The sequence below is a fragment of the Nerophis ophidion genome, linkage group LG11 (assembly GCF_033978795.1).
Source record: "Nerophis ophidion isolate RoL-2023_Sa linkage group LG11, RoL_Noph_v1.0, whole genome shotgun sequence".
Lineage (NCBI taxonomy): Eukaryota > Metazoa > Chordata > Actinopteri > Syngnathiformes > Syngnathidae > Nerophis > Nerophis ophidion.
In genome coordinates this window covers 5903449-5918421 of record NC_084621.1, presented here as the reverse complement: position 1 = coordinate 5918421, position 14973 = coordinate 5903449, and positions in this window count along the sequence as shown.

Sequence of the window (14973 nt, the reverse complement as noted above, 5' to 3'; positions counted from 1 at the left end):
GCACCATCAAGGTATATATTGATGCTTACATAGGTCTGGTGATAATGTTCCCCTTTAAACCCTAAAACATACCGGTGTAGTGAGTTTACATTATCCACCCAAGGAACTTTAGTTATTAGAGATTTACAGTCAGATGTTTTTTCACGGGACCCATTGACACGGTGTTGTTGTTCACGGATAAGGAGATGCTTCCGTCCTTGCATGCTACACCGCTACAACAAAGTTGAAGGGGAGTAGACGCTGTCGAAGGTGAACCACGTAAATAAGACCGCCCGTAAAACAGCGTATCCGGGAGCAACTGTCAGAAAGCGGCTTGCAGATGATCTGTAAAACATAATTCATGCAACATTTTGACCAAAGAACTACCATTACATGTTATGTAGACCACAAGGAAGTGTTTTCCATTTAAAAAAAAAATATATATATGACTACTTTAATGCGCCTTATATTCCGGTAGCCTTACATATGAAAACGATCAAAAGTGGATCATTCTTTGACAGTGCACCCTATGGTCCGGAAAATACGGTAATCAAAATAAGTATTATTCAGTAATTCAATGATTTACTTCACAGCTGAGGAGTGGTTTGTTATTCGGCACTTTATGTTCATCAGTTCTTTATACGCTCTGTTTGGATGCGCACGTGTGAGAACATTTAATGGCATGTAGAAATATTCAAACCAATTATATCAACGTTACTTCCTTGAATAACATCATGTGTAGCATTTTGCATGATTTAGTCCTGAGTAGACAATTACTGTATGCTTCCATATGCAGTGGATATTTTGGGTTCTCATCCACCTGTGTGGAAACAACACTTTCTGCTCCGCCACTACAGCTGTGCTATTCTGAGTCAGCTTTTAAGTCGGATTGCTGTCTTTTTTTTTTTTTCCTCTTTCTTGATGCTGATCAGGCCTCGAGAATATTCATTGACTGCGGCAAACAGATTCTTTTAAGCCTGTACCATCTCAGCTATAGATTTAATTGAAATGGTAATGAAGGAGGATTTAGACGCTCGATAACCTTGGTGTACTACGAGCCATGAAACTCTTGCTTGGAAAAATACTCTGTCTATTTGCAGATAGTTTTGGACTTGCACATCTTTGCTCATAATGACTTAGATACCTTTGATCTACCGTATTTTTCGGATTAAAAGGCGCACTTAAAATATTTTAATTTTCTCGAAAATGTACAGTGCGCTTATGTACGGCATGATTCTGGTTGTGCTTACCGACCTCGACGCTACTATATTTGATACATGGTGTAATGATAAGTGTGACCGGTAGATGGCAGTCACACATAAGAGGTACGCCAGTAAACAACACCAAAACTTTAAATGTACCATTGAAAATATAGAACATTACTCACGGCGCTCAAAAATCCGTCAAAATGTTTTTAGTACGACTTCGATAAGCTGTGAAGCCACGTCGCTCGACGGATTGTCGCCGCATTAAACATACCTGTATTATTATGGAACATATATAAGGACCGCACAATGGCACTGGTACCGTGTAATTCGAAGTAGTTTTACCATTATAGAGGTCTTCAAGAAACTTTTAGAGGGTTTTTAACTTGTTGCAGACAATTAAAAAAATGTGTATATATATATATATATATATATATATATATATATATATATATATATATACATTTATATAAATCTAATGATTGAAGGAACCCCTCATGAAACAGTTCTGTAGAGATGAAATAGTCTTGTGATTTTTCCCACACATACATATATTTCGCTCTACCAGGGTATCGAGCACTATTCTCTGGATAATCTAATTAAGACATATATATATATATATATATATATATATATATATATATATATACAGTGACAATCTCACTTCTGGCAGAAAATGGCGTAAAATTGACATGAATTTATTAATCAATCCAACAAAACAATACATAACAATGCAATCCAATTCCAAAACCAAACCCGACCCAGCAACATTCAAAATAGCAATAAACAGAGCAATTGAGGACACACAAACATGACACGGTACATTCCAAAAGTAGTGAAACAGAAATGAACATCATCAATATTAATAACAATTTCAAAATAGCAGTGAGCAAAAATCCCCCATAGATATCATCATTAAAAACGTTAATACAAAAAAAAAATAACAAGAACAATGCATCGCATCTCATAAGCCTGACAACACACCGTATCCAATAGGGGTGTGGGAAAAAAATCGATTCAATACGAATCGAATCACATATTTTATTGTTATTTTTTTTATTTTTTTTATTATCAATCCAACAAACCACTACACAGCAACACCATAACAATGCAATCCAATTCCAAAACCGAACCTGACCCAGCAACACTCAGAACGGCAATAAACAGAGCAATTGAGAGGAGACACAAACACCACACAGAACAAACTAAAAGTAGTGAAACAAATATGAATATTATCAACAACAGTATCAATATTAGTTATAATTTCAGCATAGCGGTGATTAAAAATCCCTCATTGACATTATCATTAGACATTTATAAAAATAATAAAAAAGAACAATAGTGTCACAGTGGCTTACACTTGCATGGCATCTCATAAGCTTGACAACACACTGTGTCCAATGTTTTCACAAAGATAAAATAAGTCATATTTTTGGTTCGTTTAATAGTTAAAACAAATTTACATTATTGCAATCAGTTGATAAAACATTGTTCTTTACATTTATAAAAGCTTTTTTTTTTTTTAATCTACTACTCTGCTAGCATGTCAGCAGACTGGGGTAGATCCTGCTGAAATCCTATGGATTGAATGAATACAGAATCCTTTTGAATCGGAAAAATATCGTTTTGGAATCGAGAATCGAATCGAAAAAAATCGATTAATTATCGAATCGTGACCCTAAGAACCAATATTGAATCGAATAGTGGGACACCCAAAAATTCACAGCCCTAGTGTCCAATACACACAAAGATACAATAAGTCATATTTTGGTTCATTTAATACTTAAAACGAATTTCAATAATGGATCCCATATTCCAATATACGACTCATTATTATCTAAAATAAATGCAGTTTTTTTACTGATATCATCTCGATAGCTTGTGTATACCAGTCAGTATGAGTTGGACTATCCACATTTATCCATTTTTTAAATATTAGCCGTTTTGTTATTATCAGAGGTGGGTAGTAACGCGCTACATTTACTCCGTTACATCTACTTGAGTAACTTTTGGGTTAAATTGTACTTCTACGAGTAGTTTTTATGCAACATACTTTTACTTTTACTTGAGTATATTTATAGAGAAGAAACGCTACATTTACTCCGTTACATTTATTTGAGTAACTTTTGGGTTAAATTGTACTTCTACGAGTAGTTTTTATGCAACATACTTTTACTTTTACTTGAGTATATTTATAGAAAAGAAACGCTACATTTACTCCGTTACATTTACTTAAGTAACTTTTGGGTTAAATTGTACTTCTACGAGTACTTTTTATGCAACATACTTTTACTTTTACTTGAGTATATTTATAGAGAAGAAACGCTACATTTACTCCGTTACATTTACTTGAGTAACTTTTGGGTTAAATTGTACTTCTACGAGTAGTTTTTATGCAACATACTTTTACTTTTACTTGAGTATATTTATAGAGAAGAAACGCTACATTTACTCCGTTACATTTATTTGAGTAACTTTTGGGTTAAATTGTACTTCTACGAGTAGTTTTTATGCAACATACTTTTACTTTTACTTGAGTATATTTATAGAGAAGAAACGCTACATTTACTCCGTTACATTTACTTGAGTAACTCTTGGGTTAAATTGTACTTCTACGAGTAGTTTTTATGCAACATACTTTTACTTTTACTTGAGTATATTTATAGAGAAGAAACGCTACATTTACTCCGTTACATTTATTTGAGTAACTTTTGGGTTAAATTGTACTTCTACGAGTAGTTTTTATGCAACATACTTTTACTTTTACTTGAGTATATTTATAGAGAAGAAACGCTACATTTACTCCGTTCCATTTACTTGAGTAACTTTTGGGTTAAATTGTACTTCTACGAGTAGTTTTTATGCAACATACTTTTACTTTTACTTGAGTATATTTATAGAGAAGAAACGCTACATTTACTCCGTTACATTTACTTGAGTAACTTTTGTGTTAAATTGTACTTCTACGAGTAGTTTTTATGCAACATACTTTTACTTTTACTTGAGTATATTTATAGAGAAGAAACGCTACATTTACTCCATTACATTTATTTGAGTAACTTGGGTTAAATTGTACTTTTACGAGTAGTTTTTATGCAACATACTTTTACTTTTACTTGAGTATATTTATAGAGAAGAAACGCTACATTTACTCCGTTACATTTACTTGAGTAACTTTTGGGTTAAATTGTACTTCTACGAGTAGTTTTTATGCAACATACCTTTATTTTTACTTGAGTATATTTATAGAGAAGAAACGCTACATTTACTCCGTTACATTTACTTGAGTAACTTTTGGGTTAAATTGTACTTTTACGAGTAGTTTTTATGCAACATACTTTTACTTTTACTTGAGTATATTTATAGAAAAGAAACGCTACATTTACTCCGTTACATTTATTTGAGTAACTTTTGGGTTAAATTGTACTTCTACGAGTAGTTTTTATGCAACATACCTTTATTTTTACTTGAGTATATTTATAGAGAAGAAACGCTACATTTACTCCGTTACATTTACTTGAGTAACTTTTGGGTTAAATTGTACTTCTACGAGTAGTTTTTATGCAACATACTTTTACTTTTACTTGAGTATATTTATAGAAAAAAACGCTACATTTACTCCGTTACATTTATTTGAGTAACTTTTGGGTTAAATTGTACTTCTACGAGTAGTTTTTATGCAACATACTTTTACTTTTACTTGAGTATATTTATAGAGAAGAAACGCTACATTTACTCCGTTACATTTACTTGAGTAACTCTTGGGTTAAATTGTACTTCTACGAGTAGTTTTTATGCAACATACTTTTACTTTTACTTGAGTATATTTATAGAGAAGAAACGCTACATTTACTCCGTTACATTTATTTGAGTAACTTTTGGGTTAAATTGTACTTCTACGAGTAGTTTTTATGCAACATACTTTTACTTTTACTTGAGTATATTTATAGAGAAGAAACGCTACATTTACTCCGTTCCATTTACTTGAGTAACTTTTGGGTTAAATTGTACTTCTACGAGTAGTTTTTATGCAACATACTTTTACTTTTACTTGAGTATATTTATAGAGAAGAAACGCTACATTTACTCCGTTACATTTATTTGAGTAACTTTTGGGTTAAATTGTACTTCTACGAGTAGTTTTTATGCAACATACCTTTATTTTTACTTGAGTATATTTATAGAGAAGAAACGCTACATTTACTCCGTTACATTTACTTGAGTAACTTTTGGGTTAAATTGTACTTCTACGAGTAGTTTTTATGCAACATACTTTTACTTTTACTTGAGTATATTTATAGAAAAAAACGCTACATTTACTCCGTTACATTTATTTGAGTAACTTTTGGGTTAAATTGTACTTCTACGAGTAGTTTTTATGCAACATACTTTTACTTTTACTTGAGTATATTTATAGAGAAGAAACGCTACATTTACTCCGTTACATTTATTTGAGTAACTTTTGGGTTAAATTGTACTTCTACGAGTAGTTTTTATGCAACATACTTTTACTTTTACTTGAGTATATTTATAGAGAAGAAACGCTACATTTACTCCGTTACATTTATTTGAGTAACTTTTGGGTTAAATTGTACTTCTACGAGTAGTTTTTATGCAACATACTTTTACTTTTACTTGAGTATATTTATAGAAAGGAAACGCTACATTTACTCCGTTCCATTTATCTACATTCAGCTCGCTACTCGCTACTTTTTTTTTTTTATCGATCTGTTAATGTTTGTTTTGGTTTATGATGGAGCTTTAAAGTAGAATCTACACATGCCTGCGTTTCACCAATCACATGCAGTCACTGGTGACGTTGGACCAATCAAACAGAGCCAGGCGGTCACATGACCCGACTTAAACAAGTTGAAAAACTTATTGGGGTGTTACCATTTAGTGGTCAATTGTAGGGAATATGTACTGAACTGTGCAATCTACTATTTCAAGTATCAATCAAGCAATCAATCAAAAGTGTAAAGGAAAAAAGACACTTTTTATTTCAACCGTACTTCCCGTCAAAAGCCTAAAGACTGATCGTACAGTTCCTGTCTTCACAATAAAAGTGCCGCTCCATCGCGTCCGCGCTAACAAAATAAAAGTCTCCGAAAGCCAGCGCAAACAAGCTAGCAAGCTACGGAGTTTGCCGCCAATGTATTTCTTGTAAAGTGTATAAAAACGAATATGGAAGCTGGACAAATAAGATGCCAAAAAACCAACAACTTTCATGTGGTATTAGACAGAAAACAGGAACTTTTTTTCTCCATTTGAAAAAGTGGACATTATCAGCACTAAAATGCAAGTCATCAGAATCAGGTAATACACCAATTTATATTCTTGTCTTCATGAAAGATAGGAATCTATATGTTAAACATGCATGTATATTCATTAAAACACCTTTAACATGTCAACAAAAACGGCAAAATAAATAAATATAAATTATATACTGTATATATAAATGTATGTATATATATATATACATATATATGTATATGATATGTGTCTGTATGTATGTATGTATATATGAGGTAGATCACCTCGACTTGGTCGTTTATTAAGTACTTGATTAACGTTGGAAAACTTATTGGGGTGTTACCATTTAGTGGTCAATTGTACATCTCCGGGTTGGGGAGGAGACCCTGCCCCAAGTGGAGGAGTTCAAGTACCTAGGAGTCTTGTTCACGAGTGGGGGAAGAGTGGATCGTGAGATCGACAGGCGGATCGGTGCGGCGTCTTCAGTAATGCGGACGTTGTATCGATCCGTTGTGGTGAAGAAGGAGCTGAGCCGGAAGGCAAAGCTCTCAATTTACCGGTCGATCTACGTTCCCATCCTCACCTATGGTCATGAACTTTGGGTCATGACCAAAAGGATAAGATCACGGGTACAAGCGGCTGAAATGAGTTTCCTCCGCCGTGTGGCGGGGCTCTCCCTTAGGGTGAGAAGCTCTGCCATCCGGGAGGAACTCAACGTAAAGCCGCTGCTCCTCCACATTGAGAGGAGCCAGATGAGGTGGTTCGGGCATCTGGTCAGGATGCCACCCGAACGCCTCCCTAGGGAGGTGTTTAGGGCACGTCCAGCTGGTAGGAGGCCACGGGGAAGACCCAGGACACGTTGGGAAGACTATGTCTCCCGGCTGGCCTGGGAACGCCTCGGGATCCCCCGGGAAGAGCTAGACGAAGTGGCTGGAGAGAGGGAAGTCTGGGTTTCCCTGCTTAGGCTGCTGCCCCCGCGACCCGACCTCGGATAAGCGGAAGATGATGGATGGATGGATGGATGGAATATATACTGTACTATGCAATCTACTAATAAAAGTTTCAATCAATCAATCAATCAATCAATGCCAATTGAGCCTATGGTGCTGTTAAGTATTGTGGCTCAATGTGCCTTAATTGTTTTTATTTTAATGTACTATTATTTAAAATATATTGTTGTTTTAGTTGCTTAAGAGATATTCCTGGCTCTGAATTTGCTCATTGCTATTTTTATGTTTTTGTGCATTACTTGTTGCCGTAATCAGGTTACTCATCAGTTACTACTTGAGTAGTTTTTGGACAACATACTAGTAAATATTTGGGTGACTACTCCTTACTTTTACTTGAGTAATAAATCTCTAAAGGAACAGTACTTTTACTTGAGTACAATTTCTGGCTACTCTACCCACCTCTGCTTATTATGCATGTTGAAATAAATGCATCCATCTTCTAATAATGAGAGGACTGTGCTCGACCGATTCTAAGCTTGCTAAATTGATAAGCCCCCATTTATTTGGATGTTTTCTCCAGCGTGATTGAAATATGCAAAAAAAGTGGCCGTATAACGAAGCTGATGCAAGCGTTTGTGCATTTGTACATGACGTGTGAGACAGTCTTTGTGCTGACAAGTGAGGAGCAACTGACCAACAAACAGCCTGGAGCTGTTTTATCCGAGGTGCTTCTAATATGTGAGACATTCTCCTGTCCCGGGAGGACGGATAGCTTTTTGATATGCTTTTTTTGAGGTTTGCTTCTTTTTTTTTTTTTTTTTTATATCTCGGGTTATGTTTAATTTTCAGCTCGAAAAGGTGTAAAAGCTGGAGATGGAAGACAAGTTGCTTCTGAAGCAATTCTCTGTAGGATTTTGTGGCATTACTTACGCCCCTCGGCAAAGGGAGGCTGAGTGTGTGTGTGTGCGTGTGTGTGTGTGTGTGTGTGTGTGTGTGTGTGTGTGTGTGTGTGTGTGTGTGTGTGTTTAGTTTTGTATGAGGGTCAGGTGACAGACAAACACCACTTTCCAAAGAAACGCAAAATATGGCCATCATTTTCAGGAGGATTTTTTTCGGCTTGCTGTCAAAATTGGCAAAACAAGTTAAATCCCAAGCCAGGGTTCTCAGGCAGAAAAGGGTGACCCGCACCCTGCATGTTGACTCGGTGAATTGCTCTTAATTTGGGGATTACTCGTCTAATTTGTTGTGTAAACATTAGATAAACGTTGATTCGGCAGACCTTTTGTGGATTTTAGTCTCACTAATTTAGAAACAAACTGTCAGGTTTGCCCCTGACAGTTTGTCTATGTTTTAGTTTTTTTCCTCTGCATTTGTCTGTTTCCTGTGTTTAGTATTTCCTGTCTTTTAGTTCCTGTCAAGTCAGCTTCCTGTCTTGTTCCCTGAGTGCTGTGTTCCTCCTCAGTGTGTTTAGTATTTCCTGTCCTTAGTTCCTGTCTACTGCTCGTATTTGGTCAGCTTCCTGTCTTGTTCCCCGTCAGCTGCGGCTGATTGGCATCTGGTCGCACCTGTTGCCAATCAGCCGGCTCCTATTTGTACCTCCTTTGTTTTTGTGTCAGTTGCTGGATCATTGTATTGTCATTTGTATTGTCTTGGCCTCATGTCACTTTTGTGTCTTTGCTACTTGTCGTGTCTGGCATCATTTCAGCTATTACCTGTCGTGCTACATCTTGTTCTGGTCGTCGTAGCGGTAAGCTGTTTTTGTTAGCCATAGCTATTTCCAGTTTTTCTGTTTGTTATCCTCTAGCTTCCATGCTAAAGTTACCTTTTTGTTTCTTGTTAGCTTCTATGCTAAAGGCCTTTTGTTTTTTATCCGCCCACGTGCGCGCTTTTGTTTTTGTTAGCCATAGCTATTTCCAGCTTTTCTGTTTGTTATCCTCTAGCTTCCATGCTAAAGTTACCTTTTTGTTTCTTGTTAGCTTCTATGCTAAAGGCCTTTTGTTTTTTATCCGCCCACGTGTGCGCTTTTGGTTTGAACCCTTTGTTTGGTTTTGTCTTAGTATTTATATTGCTCACTACATGCCTGCCTCCATCTCTGCATCTTGGGGTTCGTCACCAAATAACTCTGACACAAACCCTGTTTCCATATGAGTTGGAAAATTGTATTAGATGTAAATATAAACGGAATACAATGATTTGCAAATCCTTTTCAACCTATATTCAGTTGAATATCCTACAAAGACAACAAATTTGATGTTCAAACTGATAAACATTTCTTTTTTTGCAAATAATCATTAACTTTAGAATTTGAAGCCAGCAACACGTGACAAAGAAGTTGGGAAAGGTGGCAATAAATTCTGATAAAGTTGAGGAATGCTCATCAAACACTTATTTGGAACATCCAACAGGTGTGCAGGCTAATTGGGAACAGGTGGGTGCCATGATTGGGTATAAAAACAGCTTCCCAAATAATATGCACCCCTTTGTCCACAACTGTGTGAGCAAATAGTCAAACAGTTTAAGAACAACGTTTCTCAAAGTGCATTTGCAAGAAATTTTGGGATTTCAACATCTACGCTCCATAATATCATCAAAAGGTTCAGAGAACCTGGATAAATCACTCCACATAAGCGGCATGGCCGGAAACCAACATTGAATGACCGTGACCTTCGATCCCTCAGACGGAACTGTATCAAAAACCAACATCAATCTCTAAAGGATATCACCACATGGACTCAGGAAGACTTCAGAAAACCACTGTCACTAAATAAAGTTGGTCGCTAAATCTGTAAGTGGAAGTTAAAGCTCTACTATGCAAAGCAAAAGCCATTTATCAACAACATCCAGAAACGTCGCCGGCTTCTCTGGGCCCGAGAACATCCAAGATGGACTGATGCAAAGTGGAAAAGTGTTCTGTGGTCTGACGAGTCCAAATTTCAAATTGTTTTTGGAAACTATGGACATTTGTGTCCTCGGGAACAAAGAAGAAAAGAACCATCCAGATTGTTGTAGGCGCAAAGTTGAAAAGCCAGCATCTGTGATGGTATGGGGGTGTATTAGTGCCCAAGGCATGGGTAACTTACACATCTGTGAAGGCACCATTATTGCTGAAAGGTACATACAAGTTTTGGAGCCACATATATTGCCATTCAAGCAACGTTATCATGGACGCCCCTGCTTATATCAGCAAGACAATGCAACACCACGTGTTACAACATCATGGTAAAAGAGTCCGGGTACAACACTGGCTTGTTTGTAGTCCAGACCTGTCTCCCACTGAAAATTTTGAAGCCTAAAATACGACAACAGAGACCCTGAACTGTTGAACAACTTCAGCTGTACATCAAGCAAGAATGGGAAAGAATTCCACCTGAAAAGCTCCAAAAATGTGTCTCCTCAGTTCCCAAATGTTTATTGAGTGTTTTTAAAAGAAAAGGTGTTGTAACACAGTGGTGAACATGCCCTTTCCCAACTACTTTGTCACGTGTTGCAGCCATGAAATTCTAAGATAATCATTATTTGCAAAATAAAAAATAATGTTTATGAGTTTGAACATCAAATATGTTTTCTTTGTAGTACATTCAACAGAATATGGGTTGAAAATGATTTGCAAATCATTGTATTCTGTTTATATTTACATCTAACACAATTTCCCAACTCATATGGAAACGGGGTTTGTATATTACATATCAATCAAACAATCAATCAATGTTTATTTATATAGCCCCAAATCACAAATGTCCCAAAGGACTGCACAAATCATTACGACTACAACATCCTCGGAAGAACCCACAAAAGGGCAAGGAAAACTCACACCCAGTGGGCAGGGAGAATTCACATCCAGTGGGACGCCAGTGACAATGCTGACTATGAGAAACCTTGGAGAGGACCTCAGATGTGGGCAACCCCCCCCCTCTAGGGGACCGAAAGCAATGGATGTCGAGCGGGTCTAACATGATACTGTGAAAGTTCAATCCATAGTGGCTCCAACACAGCCGCGAGAGTTCAGTTCAAGCGGATCCAAGACAGCAGCGAGAGTCCCGTCCACAGGAAACCATCTCAAGCGGAGGCGGATCAGCAGCGTAGAGATGTCCCCAACCGATACAGGCGAGCGGTCCATATCTAACTTTATTTAGGGCAGCGAGAGGCAGACACTACTTTTCATCAGGGTCTCTGCAGGTTACAACAAGCCAAATTTAAGACACTGTAAGACTTTTTTTTAGAAACATAATGAATACAATTTAAGACCCATTTCACATCGATACAGACACAATAAGTACAAAAGACTTGAAGGAAAATCGGAGGCCCGGAGTTACTTGCAAAATATATGAATTTTTTGGACATCTGTGTTGCTGAATCTTTTGCAATTTGTTCATTTAATAATGGAGACGTCAAAGAAGAATGCTGTCGGTGGAAAGCGGTGGATTGCAGTTGTCTTAAGCACCGAGATTGATTGATTGATACTTTTATTAGTAGTTTGCACAGTACAATACATATTCCGTACAATTGACCACTAAATGGTAACACCCGAATAAGTTTTTCAACTTGTTTAAGTCGGGGGTCCACGTTAATCAATTTATGGTAAGCCGGTGTTTCTCTGTTTGTTGTGAAGCGGAGCGGTCAAGCGAACATGTTTTCTCTGTGTCACCCAGCATGTTTTTGGATGGGGAAATTGTGATATATATCTTACCGGAGACATCAATGGATTATTCGTCGGCCAGCAGCAGCTGTCATGTCAAAAAAAGGCAGCAGTGAGCTTGGCTCCTCGGCTTCTCTCTGAGACACTGCGTGTTCACCGCAGCCGTCCGACCTCGAGGTACGTCTTTACAATCTTTAAAATCTCACTAAAACACTATTAAAACAATAAGCAGATAAGGGGTCTTCCAGAATTATCCTAGTAAATGTGTCTAAAAACATCTGAATCGCTCACAATGCAATTGCCTTTTATTTATTTATTTTTTTTTTTTCTAGTCCTCAGCCAGTCTTCATCCTCGCTCAAATTATTGGGGAATTTGTCGTTTTCTTGGTCCGAATAGCTCTTTTTGTTGGAGGCTCCCATCATAAACAATGTAAGGATGTGAGCAGCCCTCACACTTGTGATGTCGTCGTCTGCGACTTTTGGTCAAGGCAAGGCTTTTTTATTAGCGACTAAAAGTTGCAAACTTTATCATCGATGTTCTCTACTAAATCCTTTCAGCAAAAATATGGCAATATCGCGAAATGATCAAGTATGACACATAGAATGAATATCCCCGTTTAAATAAGAAAATCTCATTTCAGTAGGCCTTTAACTTTGGAGATGATGTCTCTTTTAATGTCATCGGTGAATCCAAATCGCTCCATGTACAGCTTGTCTTTTCCACACTTTTGCGATTTTGCTATCGTCTGTAACAGCTCATCAAAGTTCTGATTACCAGTATGTGACTGTTGCTTAGTTTTATTTTTATTAATATTGATTTAGATTTTTTGGTACCCGTTGGAGAAATGTATTTTCACTGCTGTACATTTGAACAATAGACATTACACATCACGAACAAAAATAACAAAAGGACATCATACATGACCAACACATTTACAGACTTGTCAGACAGGTCGGCCGGGCCTGCTTTTTAAGGCGGTTATAGCTGCAGGGTTATATAAGGCTTTTCCTGAGGCAGGCCCTCCGGAATTTGATAGTTCTGTACTTGCGCCTTGATGGTAGTGGGATGATGTATTGGTGTAGTGGGTGAGTCATATCCTGGACTATTTTGTTTGCCAGTCAAATAATGGACCTGTGGTTTGGATCTGAAATGTTGGGTGTGGGTAGGTGGATGATTTTAGCTGCTATGTTTGTAAAGCATGTGAGTTTGGTCCGGTTGGTTACAGAAAGCATAGAGCAGGGGTGTCAAACTCAAATACAGAGTGGGCCAAAATTTAAAACCGAACAAAGCCGTGGGCCGAGGTTGAACAAATTAACCTTTTAATAGGGACCCAAACACGTTTTGCATTGAATATTGAACTAGCAAGGCTTATATAACTTTATAGTGACATGCAAAATAGAGTTTAAAATCATAATAATAATTACAAATTATTAATAGCATTTCAAAGAAAATATAAATAATAATTGAATGCCTCTTTTCGGCGGCATATTTTAGCGTCCCGGAAGAGTTAGTGCTGCAAGGGGTTCTGGTTATTTCTTCTGTTGTGTTTATGTTGTGTTACGGTGCGGATGTTCTCCCGAAATGTGTTTGTCATTCTTGTTTGGTGTGGGTTCACAGTGTGGCGCATATTTGTAAAATTGTTAAAGTTGTTTATACGGCCACCCTCAGTGTGACCTGTATGGCTGCTGACCAAATATGCCTTGCATTCAATTGTGTGTGTGTGTGTATAAGCCGCATATATTATGTGACTAAGCCTCCTTCAAAACCGCTCTAAAACAACACCTCCAGGCAACTTCAACACTTTACTAATACCCTCCTCCATTCACATCCCATGTCCCCGGATTGTAAACAACTCAAATGTACTTCTAATGTATATACTTGTTCTTATGCTATGTGAACTCACTATGTTCTCTGCTGGCTGTACATATCCTACTAAGTAAGACCTACACTGTTTCAATGTCCACATTTCTCTGTTGATGCAATTGTTGATGACTGAAGTTCTGATATCAACCAAAGCTCCTCAACCCAACCCCCGGATTGTAAATAATGTAAATAATTCAATGTATATACTATGATGATTAACTTGTGTGATGACTGTTGATAGTATATATTTGTACCATAAATTGATAAACATGGACCCCAACTTAAACAAGTTGAAAAACTTATTGGGGTGTTACCATTTAGTGGTCAATTGTACGGAATATGTACTGTACTGTGCAATCTACTAATAAAAGTATCAATCAATCCTACTGTCATTTCCTAGGTAAATTCTACTGAACCGGAAAAAAAACAACCTCCTAGACCAGCAGGCTAGCCTCCGAAAAGACCAGATCGGAACACTGCGCAAAATGAATGCCTTTCTCTATATAAACTTCCTCGACGGTAAGCCTTCGACAGCGTTTACTTCTAGCAAGAGGTTGCTAACAATGCCGATAATAGAGATACGATCTATTCCATCAATAAAACATATATGTTTTTCATTTATATTCATTTAAAGGCCTAATGAAATGAGATTTTCTTATTCAAACGGGGATAGCAGGTCCATTCTATGTGTCATACTTGATCATTTCGCGATGTTGCCATATTTTTGCTGAAAGGATTTAGTAGAGAACATCGACGATAAAGTTCGCAACTTTTGGTAACTAATAAAAAAAAGCCTTGCCTGTACCGGAAGTAGCAGACGATGTGCGCGTGACATCACGGGTTGTGGAGATCCTCACATCTGAACATTGTTTATAATCATAGCCACCAGCAGCTAGAGCGATTCCGACTGAGAAAGCGACGATTTCTCTATTAATTTGAGCGAGGATGAAAGATTCGTGGATGAGGATAGTGAGAGTGGAGGACTAGAAAAAAAAATGGCGAGGGCAGTGGGAGCGATTCAGATGTTATTAGACACATTTACTAGGATAATTCTGGAAAATCCCTTATCTGCTTATTGTGTTACTA